The sequence below is a fragment of the Silene latifolia genome, chromosome 1 (assembly GCF_048544455.1).
Source record: "Silene latifolia isolate original U9 population chromosome 1, ASM4854445v1, whole genome shotgun sequence".
NCBI lineage: Eukaryota > Viridiplantae > Streptophyta > Magnoliopsida > Caryophyllales > Caryophyllaceae > Silene > Silene latifolia.
In genome coordinates this window covers 141,847,914-141,860,802 of record NC_133526.1, presented here as the reverse complement: position 1 = coordinate 141,860,802, position 12,889 = coordinate 141,847,914, and the positions used below count along the sequence as shown (strand labels likewise).

Genomic DNA, 12,889 nt, shown 5'->3' with positions numbered 1-12,889 from the left:
TCTGTCTCTAAACTTCCGTTCTTGCTTTGACCTAAATCCTTTAATTATGTATTAATCGACTATTAGTCATAATATCACCCCTAATCTGTCCATATTTTCCAACCTTATTTATTTTCCTTTATTTTTCTCAAATCGTCCGTCTTAAATATATTTTTGACGTAAATCAATTATATCATTGTAATTTATTGTAATTTTAATTATCGCTATTTTTTTATTTTTTTATTATGTATGAATTATTTACTTGTTCTTCACATATAATTAATCTAACATCTATTTCGACCCAATTAAGTGCTAAATTATTTGTTCACCGACATAGTTTAATTCACATGCTAGGATTAATCTGTGGATGTTGCATTGCATGCATATAACTGACAGAATATCAAGTACGAACGATTTTCCTAATCATTAGTAGAGGCCTCTATCGAGGCGGACGGGATTAGATGTTCAGTGAAAGGACTTCCTAATACGTACCCTCACCCCTTACTCCAGATCTCTGTGAACATCTGTGTTCATTGGCATCCACGAGAGTCATTCTAGACATAGAATGCTAAGGGTAACGAGTTCTTAGTGTTCGTGTCACTACTTTGTGTCTTGACATGACACGAGGTATTCGAACGGTTCCAATTTCCCATAAAAATTGGTGGAGACTCCACAAATGCAAACTCTTGTTCCCAAGCGCCCCCCGTGGGCCCCCCGTGTCCATAGTTTGGCGACTCCGCTGGGGACTAATACACTTACATGTTGCCAAGGGTGAAACTTGAACAAGGTTAGGGAATAGTTTGTACGAGACAGTTGTCGGTTTTCATTACTCGACCTTCTTAGGTCGTTTTATTCGGCCTTCCTAGGCCCAACCGAACCCATTCAACCAATCGTCCCGTCTGGACGGTCCAAATTCTTCTCTGGGCCTAAGGATAGATAGCGATTAACGTCAACCATACCGTGGTACATACTCATGTTTGTACCAAGGGCTTTCACTACTCTAGGAAATGGAGTAGGAACCGACCTTACTCTTGTTTGGCACGGACCTCTCCACACACCAGGGTTTGATTGCTTAGTATGGCAACCCACCTTTTAAGCCAAAACCCTTATAAATGCACTCAGCATATCGTTATAATGCTTGCATGAATGCTTATATGTGATCACCATTTTATAAATAAAACTATGACGAAATTTTGTAAAATAAAAATCCTTTCTCAAAATGTAAACATTTCGAAATGGCCTAAAATAGTGCAAAATGAGTCGAAACTCTATCCAAATGTCCAGTCAAAATTCGGGCCTCAAACCCCATTTCAAAACCTCACTTCGAGTCAACACTCCTACAACTACACTACAGTTGCTTAGGACAAACATTTCAAAACTTTATCATTTTCAAATCTCACTTAACACAAGTGACATACTCCCACTTCATAAGTTGAGTCTTTTATGAATAAGTGTGCTAAAATGGTCGATCGTGTTTTGATTCGTCATCGATCTTTTACCCAGTTTCCAAGATGCCTGGAACTAGTCACGAAAGCTTCAATGGACAACTCGGAAATGGTAATGATCTAATTCTAGCTGCGCTCGTCCGTCTCCAAACAAGCCAAGACCAAGCTTATGCTCGCCTCAACGCTATTGAAGGCCGAATTGTTGCTGTAGAAACTAGGCTTCCTCCTGCAGAAAATGATATCCCTAACGAGATCGTGCATGATAACCTTCCACCCTTTGTTGGACAACAAGAAACCAACCCTCCACTAGGTCCTACTGAAGCTGAAAAGCGACTCCAATACTTGGAGGAGCATCTAATGTACCTTAAGGGAGATGACATCTATAGGGAGAATAATCGCAAGTATGAGGCCATGCATGCTCAATTACCAACTAACTTCAACATGAATGACATCCCGAAGTTCAAGGGTCACGAATACCCTTTGAACCACATTCGTGCTTTCAAAGATTACATGTCTATCAAAAGCATCAAACCTGAGATGTTCTTAAGGATCTTTCCTTCATCTCTCGACACCATTCCTAAGTAATGGTTCTATTCTTTGGAACATAAGAAGATCGCCACCTGGGATGATACGGCAATTGAATTTACTAAGCAATACGCGAATAATGCTGAGATCCAAGTCAACATGCGCACTCTAGAGGTTCTTACCCAAAACGAGAAAGAAGGCTTCACCGACTTCCTAAATAGGTGGAGGAAGACTAGCACACAACTGGTTGAACGTCCAGCTGAAGCTACTCTTGTGGAAAAGTTCGTAGATAATCTGAGACCTATTTACGTAAACCATTTGAGGTACCAAAACATAGTCTTTCAAAGATCTGACTGTGCTAGGGACGAGAATAGAAGATGACATTCGTAAAGGACTCTTGTCCAAAACGGTGGATCGTGGATATCAAGGATCAACGAGTCGTTCTTACGACTCTACTAGCAAGACTGATAAGGTTAATCTTTTCGAATCATCAAAGAAGAATAACCCACAAAGGAAGTTCACAAACATTGGCGATACATACTCCAGTGCTCTGAAAAGGTTGATGAAACAAGGTAAACTCCAACCCATATGACCTACACCTGACCCAGAAAAGAAGTCCAAATTCTGGGACGAGAATGCATACTGCGAATATCATAGGGGCAAAGGACACGATACAGAGAAGTGTTTCAAACTAAAGCATGTCCTTCAGGATATGATCGAAGATGGTAGCATCCCTACGCAATCCAAACACCACGCCTAGGGAAAACGTGCCACTAAGTCTATCTAAAGAGTCTACAATGCAAGAGGTAATCGCCGTATTTGACAATCTAGTCGACCAAATAATCAGTCTAGAAGCCGAGATCATCAGATTGAGAGAGCTTACTATCGTCAACGGAATATGGGCCGATGACAATGAAGATGAATACCTCACCGAACACTATCTAGTCAAGGTTAGTGAGGATATAGTCAAAGCTAACGGAGATCAAGATATAGACCACCTTACTCGTTCAGGGAATCCAAATCAAAATGTTTCTCAGAACGGTCCTATAGCTAATGGTCCAGTTACTAACACCATTGTGATCACCCCAAATGATGGTTAAGATACATCTACTGACCACTTGCTAAAGCAACTACAGAAGATAAAGGCTGATCATTCAATCTGGCAACTAGTCGCGAATTCATTTCCTCGTTGCCAAGCTTTACTGCAAGCCTTGGCTAAATTGAACGTGGCACATAACTCTACTCCTGAAGACGTAGTCAACTTGGTCTTCCAAGATTCAGTTAAACTAAGTAACCCAGTTACTTTTTCAGACGAAGATTTGCCTCCCTTTGGCGCCAGTCACAACCTAGCTCTATACATTACCGTCATATGCTTAAAGAAGAACGTGCCAATTACTTTGGTAGATGATGGCTCTGCAGTCAACGTCATACCACTAAAGACAGCATATAAATTAGGAATGAAAGAATCAGATTGGACTCCTACCAACCAAGGTGTTCGAGCATACGATGGAACGCGACGTAAGGTAGTAGGACTAATCAACCTCACTATAGCCACAGGGCCAATTGAACGAAAGGTTAATTTTCAAATAGTGGATATCGAAGCATCATTCAATATACTTCTGGGAAGGCCTTGGATTCATGCTTCCAAAGCAGTAACATCCACCTTGCACCAGAACATTAAGATTTCTCTAGATGGCAAAGTAGTGACGATCACTTTGTCACCTATCAAGGCTGTGATAGAGAATATGTCAAGTAACCAAGTAGTTACAGACCCAATATACGAGCTTGGAGGCTTTCAGAGCATAAACCTTGTAGAGAGCGAACTGGCACCTCTATACTTCGATCCATACTCCAATTTAGTGGTCAACCACATGCTCAAGTCTCAGGGATATTTCCCGGGAATGCCACTGAATCCTACCAAGAAAAATACTTTCGCACCTTACAAAGAAGGAAACTCTCAAAGGATACCCTTAGGATTGGCATACAAACCCACGAAAGAAGAAGCTTTGGAACTGCTCACTCAGTTTCAAAACCGTAAGAACAATGGAATCCAGATGCAACCCTATCTCCCTACCCTAAATGGATACTTCGTTAGAGAAGGAAATCAAGAGTACTTTCACGGGCTTCCCGAACCTTGGCACTATAAAGGAATGTAACTATCTGGAATCGAGGTCTTCCACGATTGCTACTTCATTCCTTCAAAAACGGTTCCTACCGTCAAAACTCGTCAAACACCTTGTTTAGACGAACAGGCTGTTAGCCTTCTGTTTGGAGAGGACCGATTCGTTAGAGCGGCACAGGATGAGATCATTACCATGATACTTCAGGATGATCATTTAAACCCCACAGCATTAATCACCAAAACCAGTTCAAACCATCAAAAAGGATGGAGAAAGTCGATCAAGTGGACTAACAACCAAGGAAAGCTCTTCAAAGTCACAACTGGAGAAGGAGAGATGTTCAAAGGAGAACCTGAAGACAACGAATTCGAGTCAAAGTCAGAGTCGGAGTCGAAATCAGAGTCTGAGTCTAGAGAAGTCGCTAGAGAGTCTCCTTCTGTCGTCACTCCCCATCCCCTTGTTTCTCCTAGCATAGCATCAAGTAGTAACAGTAGCTTGGGAAATGTTCCAGCAGCTGTCCCTTTTACCGCCACTGACTATTGAACAAATGGCTTCTTTGTTTCAACTCTTTTCAAAATTTAATATGAATAAATCAGATTCTGCTTACTCTTTGTGTTATTCTGAATGCAATTCTATTTACGATGATAATGAGGATGATCCTGACCCAGACTCAGTCGAATTACTACCCTATATGGTTAAAGAGATACTACAAGATGGGGAAGGGGCACCAGTTATAGAAAACACCAAACCGATAAATGTAGGAACCGAACTAGAACCCCAAGAACTTAGGATAGGGACGACCTTAAACCCAACTGAAATGGCCAACTTCATAGACCTCCTGCACGAGTTCAAGGACGTTTTCACTTGGTCCTACAAAGACATGCCGGGAATCGACAGGGATATTACAGAACACAAAATCCCAATAAAACCAGGTTTTAAACCCGTAAAACAGAAGCTTCGTCGAATGAGGGCCGAATGGGCTCTTAAAATCAAAGAAGAAGTCGATAAACAATTCAAAGCCGGGTTCATCAAAGTTTCCGAGTATTCAGACTAGGTGGCTAACATAGTCCTCGTACCCAAAAAGGATAGGCGAATCCGAGTTTGTGTTGATTTCAGAGACTTAAACAAAGCAAGTCCCAAGGACGACTTCCCTCTACCACACATCGATATATTGGTAGATAATATAGCAGATCACGCGTTGTTATCCTTCATGGACGGGTATGCAGGGTATAATTAGATCAAAATGGTCATAGAAGACATGCACAAGACGGCCTTCGTCACTCAATGGGGTACATATTGCTATAGTGTTATGCCTTTCGGGTTAATCAATGCTTGAGCTACATATCAACACACTACGACCACTTTGCTACATGACATGATGCATAAAGAAGTAGAGGTGTACGTCGATGATATGATCATCAAGTCCAAAGATAGGAAGGGGCATATTAACAACCTTCGCAAATTCTTCTTAAGACTGCAAAAGTACAACATGAGGCTCAATCCTCAGAAGTGTGCATTTGGGGTAACGTCGGGCAAGTTTCTGGGATATGTCGTCAGCCAAAGAGGAATAGAAATTGATCCATCTAAGATCAAAGCTTTGATCGAAATGCCACAACCCCAAACAGAGAAGGAGGTTAGAGGATTTCTAGGCAAAGTACAAGATATAAGCCGGTTCATATCGACGCTTACTATGATCTGCGAACCCATTTTCAAAAAGTTCAAGAAAACAGATTACACCATATGGGACGACGACTGTCGAAAGGCTTTTGACAGAATTAAGGAGATACTAGCCAAGCCACCAATGCTAATGCCTCCCCCAACGAGATCAACCTCTTGGTTTATATCTCATAGTGACCGACACAGCCATGGGGGCTATGCTCGCACAAACTGTTGGGAAAGAAGAAAGAGCTATCTACTACCTTAGTAAGAAGTTCTTGGAATATGAGAGCAAGTACACACCTCTCGAAAAGACATGCCTCGCTCTTGTGTGGGCAATAAAGAAGCTACGTCATTAAATCCTTAGCTACTCTATCAAGGTGTATTCTAAAATGGATCCCCTCAAATACCTCTTCAAGAAACCCGTTCTCAACGGACGTTTGGCAAGATGGACCTTAATGCTCTCAGAGTTCGATCTCAAATATGTACCTCTGAAAGTTATAAAGGGGCGCGCCGTTGCCGAATTCGTCGCAGATAACCCCATCAATAACACCCAAGCAATAGACATATGGTCGTTTCCAGACGAAGATATACTACAAACCAATGTAGACTCTTGGGATATTTATTTTGATGGAGCATCAAATATAAGAGGATTTGGAATAGGAGTGTTTCTCATTTCTGTTGAAGGCGAGCATACACCATTTTCTGTCAAACTCGACTTCAAGGTGACAAATAACGTAGCAGAATATGAAGCTTGCCTCATTGGTCTACAAGCAGCAGTAAGTTTAGGCATCAAGAATCTTCGAGTCTACGGAGGCTCGTCCTTGATCATCAACCAAATTACGGGATCTTGGAAAATTCGAAGTGAAAGTCTAGCACCCTACCAGGCTAGAATAGATCAAGTTGCCCAATTCTTCGATCAGGTCACTTATATACACCTACCTCGTGAAGAGAATCAATTTGCAGACGCTATTGCGAAACTTTCATCTTTGATTAATATGCCAGACAACATGGTAGAAATGCCTTTATGCGTCGAAAGACGGTCAGAACCTGCTTATGTGCACCACCTTACAGATGAGGAAAAAATCCAGGGGAGCCTTGGTTTCAAGCCATTCTAAACTTTAAACTCAATGGTACATACCCACTAGATATGGATAAGAGGGGACAACGAGCTATACGCCTACTAGCCTCTCAATACCTCCTCATGCAAGGAGAATTGTACAAAAGAACACCTCTTGGTGTAGTTTTACGGTTGCCTTCACCATTCACAGGCGCAAAAAGTGATGGAAGAAGTTCACGATGGATAATGTGGTCCTCAAATGAGTGGACCCATGATGGCAAAGAAAATCACGCGTCTAGGATATTACTAGACCACGATGGAGTCAGATTGTATTAAGTACGTCAGACATTACCATAATTGCCAAATCTTCGGAAACGTGCAACACGTCCCTCCTTCACTGCTTTACACCATGACATCTCCTTGGCCATTTTCTGCCTAGGGAATCGACGTCATTGGGAAGATCACTCCAGCCGGAATAGGAGGTCATTGTTTCATTTTGGTAGCTATCGACTATTTTACTAAATGGGTCGAAGCGGCATCTTACACTAGTCTCACCGCCAAGAACGTGGGACAGTTCATACAAACCAATATCATCTGTCGATATGGTTGCCCACATGAAATCATCAGTGACAATGGATCATATTGTCAGGCTGAGACTGAGCAATTGTTAGCCAAATATATTATCAAACACCACCATTCCTCGCCTTATAGACCTCAAACTAATGGCGCAGTGGAGGCAGCTAACAAAAATGTCGTCACAATCCTCAAGAAAATGATCGATAACTATCGCGATTGGCCCAGCAAGATACCCTTTTGCGTTATGGGGTTATCGCACATCAGTTAGGACGCCCACTGGAGCTCCTCCTTTCTTTCTCACTTATGGCATAGAAGCCGTAAAACCAGCTGAGTTAGAGATCCCGTCTTTACGCATTCTGCTCGAAAGTCAAATTCCAAAAGTTGATTGGAAGAGAGATATATATGAAGAACTCATCCTCTTGGATGAACGAAGGTTGCGCGCATTACATAAGGTGCAAACATATTAGGCATGTATCAAACGAGCCTTCAATAAACGGGTTAAGCCCAGAAATATCAAAGAAGGAGACTTGGTGCTCAAATCAGTCAGAGCTCTCCTACCTGTCGGTCCGCGCGGAAAACTTAAACCCAACTGGGCCGGACCATTCTTAGTCAAGTCCATACTCTCGAGGGGTGCGGTTAGGATTACAGACCTAGATGGGAATGAATTCTCTAACCCAACTAACCTCGGCCAATTGAAACGATATTACGCCTAGTGTAGGACAGGAAACGCGCCTCGCGTAACATCTACGTGCCGCTCATATGACACGAAATAAAGATGGCCCTTGGCCCGCTGAAAGAAAGCTTATGTCTCCTTGCTCTTGCATTTTGACACTTCGACGTCCTTATATCATCAAATAAACTGAATTGTATTTTAGGAGTAAGTAAAGCTCATGCTTATTTTCTAGTTCGCTAGGAGCTCTTGCTTTGAACAATTAGTCTTTTAAATTTATTTGAACTACGCGCAAGGGTTTGATTTCATTTTGAATACGTAGGCAATCCTTCACAGGATACTACCCATTTTTTTTAAAATGTAAATATAAGGACATTTGCATTCGCATTTGAAAATCGACAAGAATAATAAAAGGAAATCACAATAGTTTCTTAACTAACTAATCTTTTATTCATTTGTTCCATAAATAATAATAATATGCCAAATAATATAAAATGCTGAAAATAAATGCTAGGCTAGGATTCTAAAAACCCCGCCGTTTATTACAATAATAGGTAATAATAAATAAATACTATAATAAATGACTAAGGCTATTCTTCCATCTTCCCTTTGTCTTTTTCACCCTTGTCATATTTCTTGTCTCGACCACGAGCCGGGCGCTCTTGTGCTATCTCCGACCTAATCATCAAGGGTCTCTCTCGAGGTCTAGCCTGACCATTTCGATCCACCACCATCTCTACGGCAGGAGCGGTCTTCGGTTTCATCGACGAATGAACGACTCGGAATCCGGACTCTTCTTCCTCCTCAGTCAAATACTTTTGGTTCTCTTTTGCTACCTCACGAATCTTGTAGTCAACAGGCTCGTGCTTCCTCAATTTCTCACGCTCTTCGGGAGTAGCGGCCTTCCTCCATTTCAAGTATGAGTCAGATACCCATAAGGAACCAATAGGAGAGGGTATGAACCACATGTTCCTCTGAGCCTACTTCATTGCCAATTCCCGACGAGTCTCTGTAGTATGTGCCAATGCAATTTGAGGGACGGTGTCAAGCTTCGGATCGGAATCTTTTGCTTAAGGCCCACTTGCCTCATCAACCTCTCCGGAAAAATGCAAATCATGAATTCCAAGCCAGGGATGCGAATTGATCTAGTCAGGTCCAAAGATGAAACTCCAGTGACTGAGCGGAGATGCCACCATGGCACAATCCACCGGATTAGCGGACCTCCTTCATTCTTTAGCTTATTTTCCCAATAGTTGCAAACCCGAGTGAAGTCCACCATATAGAGCCCAGTTCTCATTGCAATTGATCGAGCACGATATCCTGGCACATTAACTGGGAGCTCAATCAACCGCAGACGCTCCATAAGCCAAACCTGCAAAGAACGACGGGAATTAATGCCCACATGGTCAACCGAAAAACGAAAGAAAGAAAAAAAAAAGGAAAAAAGGAAAAAAGAAAAAAAGAAAAAAAACGGTTGGCATGTATGAGAAAAGAGAAAGGAAAGCGGGTTCTTAACTGCAGAATGATGGGACTTCCCAAATAAGGAAGCTCGCGGTTAGCTTTTCTGTTGTCCAAACCAAGAATGTTCTCTCCTAAGCAAAGGCATGCTGGGCTCTTGCGCAGCTCCATTTGTTCTACTAAGCATCAAGAAACGAGGATCCCCTCTTATCTCCTTGTCAACATGCCCTTGGAAGACATAGCAATGTAGTAGACAAAACCCGAACGCCCTACGTCTCGCAATATAAGAAATAGAAGGGTCTTCCCTATTTATAAATCGATCAATAAAGTCAAACATCCGGACTCCTTTCGAGGTTACAAGATGATGTGACTCATATTTGAGCACATTTAGCCCCCGAATTAACCTCGTTCCTATGCTTTATAGTGCATAATTCGGTCATTTACAATCTTTAGTTTCCCATTTTGCATATTCTTTGAGGTTTTGTCCCCTTGGTAGGAAAGGAGTGCTAACCTTGCATTCACATGGCAAAATAGAGCTAAATTGATCGCATCTAATGACCAAGCATCAAAGAGAAGACATCACTAGAAGGCCTATGTAGATAATAAAGTAAAATGGGCAATGACGAAAGGATCCTTGCATCCCCGGAATGATCCTCGCGGATTATGAAGGAAGAAAAGAAGATAAGCAGTCTGTCGTGGGATCCGAGCGGATCACAGACGATCCGAGCGTCTCCAACCCCCACCATCCAAGCGTCCCGCAGCCAAGATGCTCGTCTTGCAGCCATAGGATCTGAGCGTCTCCCAGACAACCCGCTTGGATCACAGTCCAGAGAACCCGTGCCACTTCCCAAGACGCGCGGATCATGGCGAGACTAGCAAAACGGAGATGCTCATTTCCTTCGAGAGGAGCAGTTCCTCAACTTTTCTTAAGGACTTAATAGTCATTTAAGCCCTTAGTAACCCTAATCCTTGTACCTAATCTTTAGTATAAATACCTCATTGTACTACTTAGATTAGCATGCTCTCTTAATACTTTCTTAATCAAGTTCTAATCATTCCTTAATCTTGTAATCAACTTTTAATCTAGTCTTAATACAAATATCAATACTTAATCTTTCCTTAATTTCTCTATTGTTCTTCATTTATTTTGGGTAATTAGAATATTATTTGGGTTTATTTGGAGGATTGACAACCTTCCATCAATCATCAAGTACTTCTATTATTATTTGCTTTATTATTTGGAATCATCTTCATAGGTATAATTCTCTCTAAACCTTGTTTAATTATTGTTAATCATTTTTATTTGTTCATCATGTTTTGCCTTGCTAGTATGATTGACAACCTTGTTAGCATGTTAAACTTGATAATGAGTGAGTAGTTTCCTTAACTAGGGTTAATGGGGAATTAGGGGAAACCAACATGGGGATTGATTCATACTTAATCTAATATGTTTTCATAATTAATTTGCTTGCTTGTTGTGATTTCAACTTATGCACATGTTATGTTTGATGAAATGCGAGCCTATGAATCCTTGCATTTTTTACCCATCACCTATCTTTTCAATGGGACTTGTAAGCTTATACACCAACTCGAGTCTCATTAGACCATGCATATAGTTGAATAGGAAGGACTAAGTCGACTTGTAGGTGTTGTACAATCTAATCGATTCGGCTCCGGGATCCAAACCTTCTTAGGGATTGTAAGCTTATACACCAACTCGATCCCATCACAATAATAAGTGCTTGCATCTAGTAGAGAACATATTTGTATGATCAACTCCCATGAATCCTCTATGAACCCATGACACCCTAGTGCTTTTAATCAATTGTTTACATCTCATTTTAATCACCTTGCTTGTTTTTATTACTTTGCTTTATATTGTTGATTAGTTTAGTTGATCTCCTATCTCAACCCAAATTGTGACACCCTAAGACACAATCATTTGCAATTGAAAATCCTACATCAATACCCGTCCCTTGGGATCCGACCTTTACTTACCTCTTTGCTAAGAGTAGTTTGTGAAGTTATAAATATTGTTTTGGTTAGGTAGCTTTTGACGACGAGTTTTAACCGACACCAAAAATGGCGCCGTTGCCGGGGACGGTGTTAACTTGATTTTATTTTCATTAATTGTTTTTAGTTATGTCTTTCTTTACCTTGGGGAAGTCAATCTCCTCAAGGTTGTTCTAATTGTTTTCTAGTTGTTTGATATTTTTCATGTCTAGGAGATCACAAGGTAACTTGTTACCCATTGATCTTGAAATTGAAAGAACTTTGACCAACAATAGAAGACTTGCTAGAGGTACTTTGAGAGGTATTGGAGAGATTGTGAACATTCAACCAAATAACATTGAGTTTACCAACCCTTTTGCAAGAGAAGGAGAGGATAACCCAATACAAAACCCACCACAAAATCAACCCATAATGTTTAAATTCTCATCACATTCCGTACCAACCGAGGAGAACCTACCAAATGGTACTCCTACACCACAACATTTAACCGGTAATTTCATTGCCAAATCCGCATTCATACAATTAGTTAAGAGAAGTCAATTTGGAGGGATACCTAGTGAAGACCCTCACTCATATATGGAGACTTTTTGTGACTATTGTGATGCGATTTCTCAAACCGGAGTTACTCAAGACCAAATCCAATGGGTCTTATTTCCTTTTTATTTGATTGGTACCGCGAAACAATGGTTGAAAAGCCTAGACAAGGCTACTCTTGGTATTGATTCTTGGAAGAAATTGGCACTTGTTTTCTACAAGAAATTCTATCCTCCGGAAAAGACTAACATGTTGAGAGCCCAAATCACCGGGTTCAAACAAAGGGATGAGGAATCTTTATACGAAGCATGGGAGAGATTCAAGGACACTTGTCATTCTTGTCCACACCATGGACTTAGCGAGTGGTTCCTTGTACAACAATTTTGGAATGGTCTATATGAAGATTCCCGAAACATTCTCAATATGGGATCCAATGGTATGTTCACCAGAGTTGATGACAATCAAACATGGAACAAAATTGAAGAAATGGCGGTCCATAACTCGTAATATAGTAGACCTCGGAAGGCTACTAGAGGAGAAAAGCATGAGGTGGATTCCATTACTCAATTGGGTGCTCAACTAAGTGCTCACATTGACACCATTAATTTGAAGTTTGAGAAGGCCATGGCTAAACTTGAAGAGGCCTCCAAATCACCCAAGCAACATGTTAATGCTATGGTGGCATCATCATCAATTCCAAGTGGAGTATGTGAGAGTTGTGGAACTTTGGGACATGACCAAAGTAAATGTAGGGGAACAAGTGAACAAGTGAATGCTTTCCAAGCATACAAGAGTGGCACCCCTTATTCCAACTATTACAATGAGAATACCAAATTTCATCCCAATCTTTCAT

At 41.1% G+C, this 12,889-nt stretch overlaps 1 non-coding gene across 1 annotated transcript; it reads right to left on the bottom strand.

The window, feature by feature from the left end:
• Positions 1-12,285: 12,285 nt before the first annotated feature.
• On the bottom strand, positions 12,286-12,392 carry LOC141619932 (small nucleolar RNA R71). The gene has a single exon (XR_012531843.1). It is a non-coding gene; the product is annotated as a small nucleolar RNA R71 (small nucleolar RNA).
• Positions 12,393-12,889: the final 497 nt, after the last annotated feature.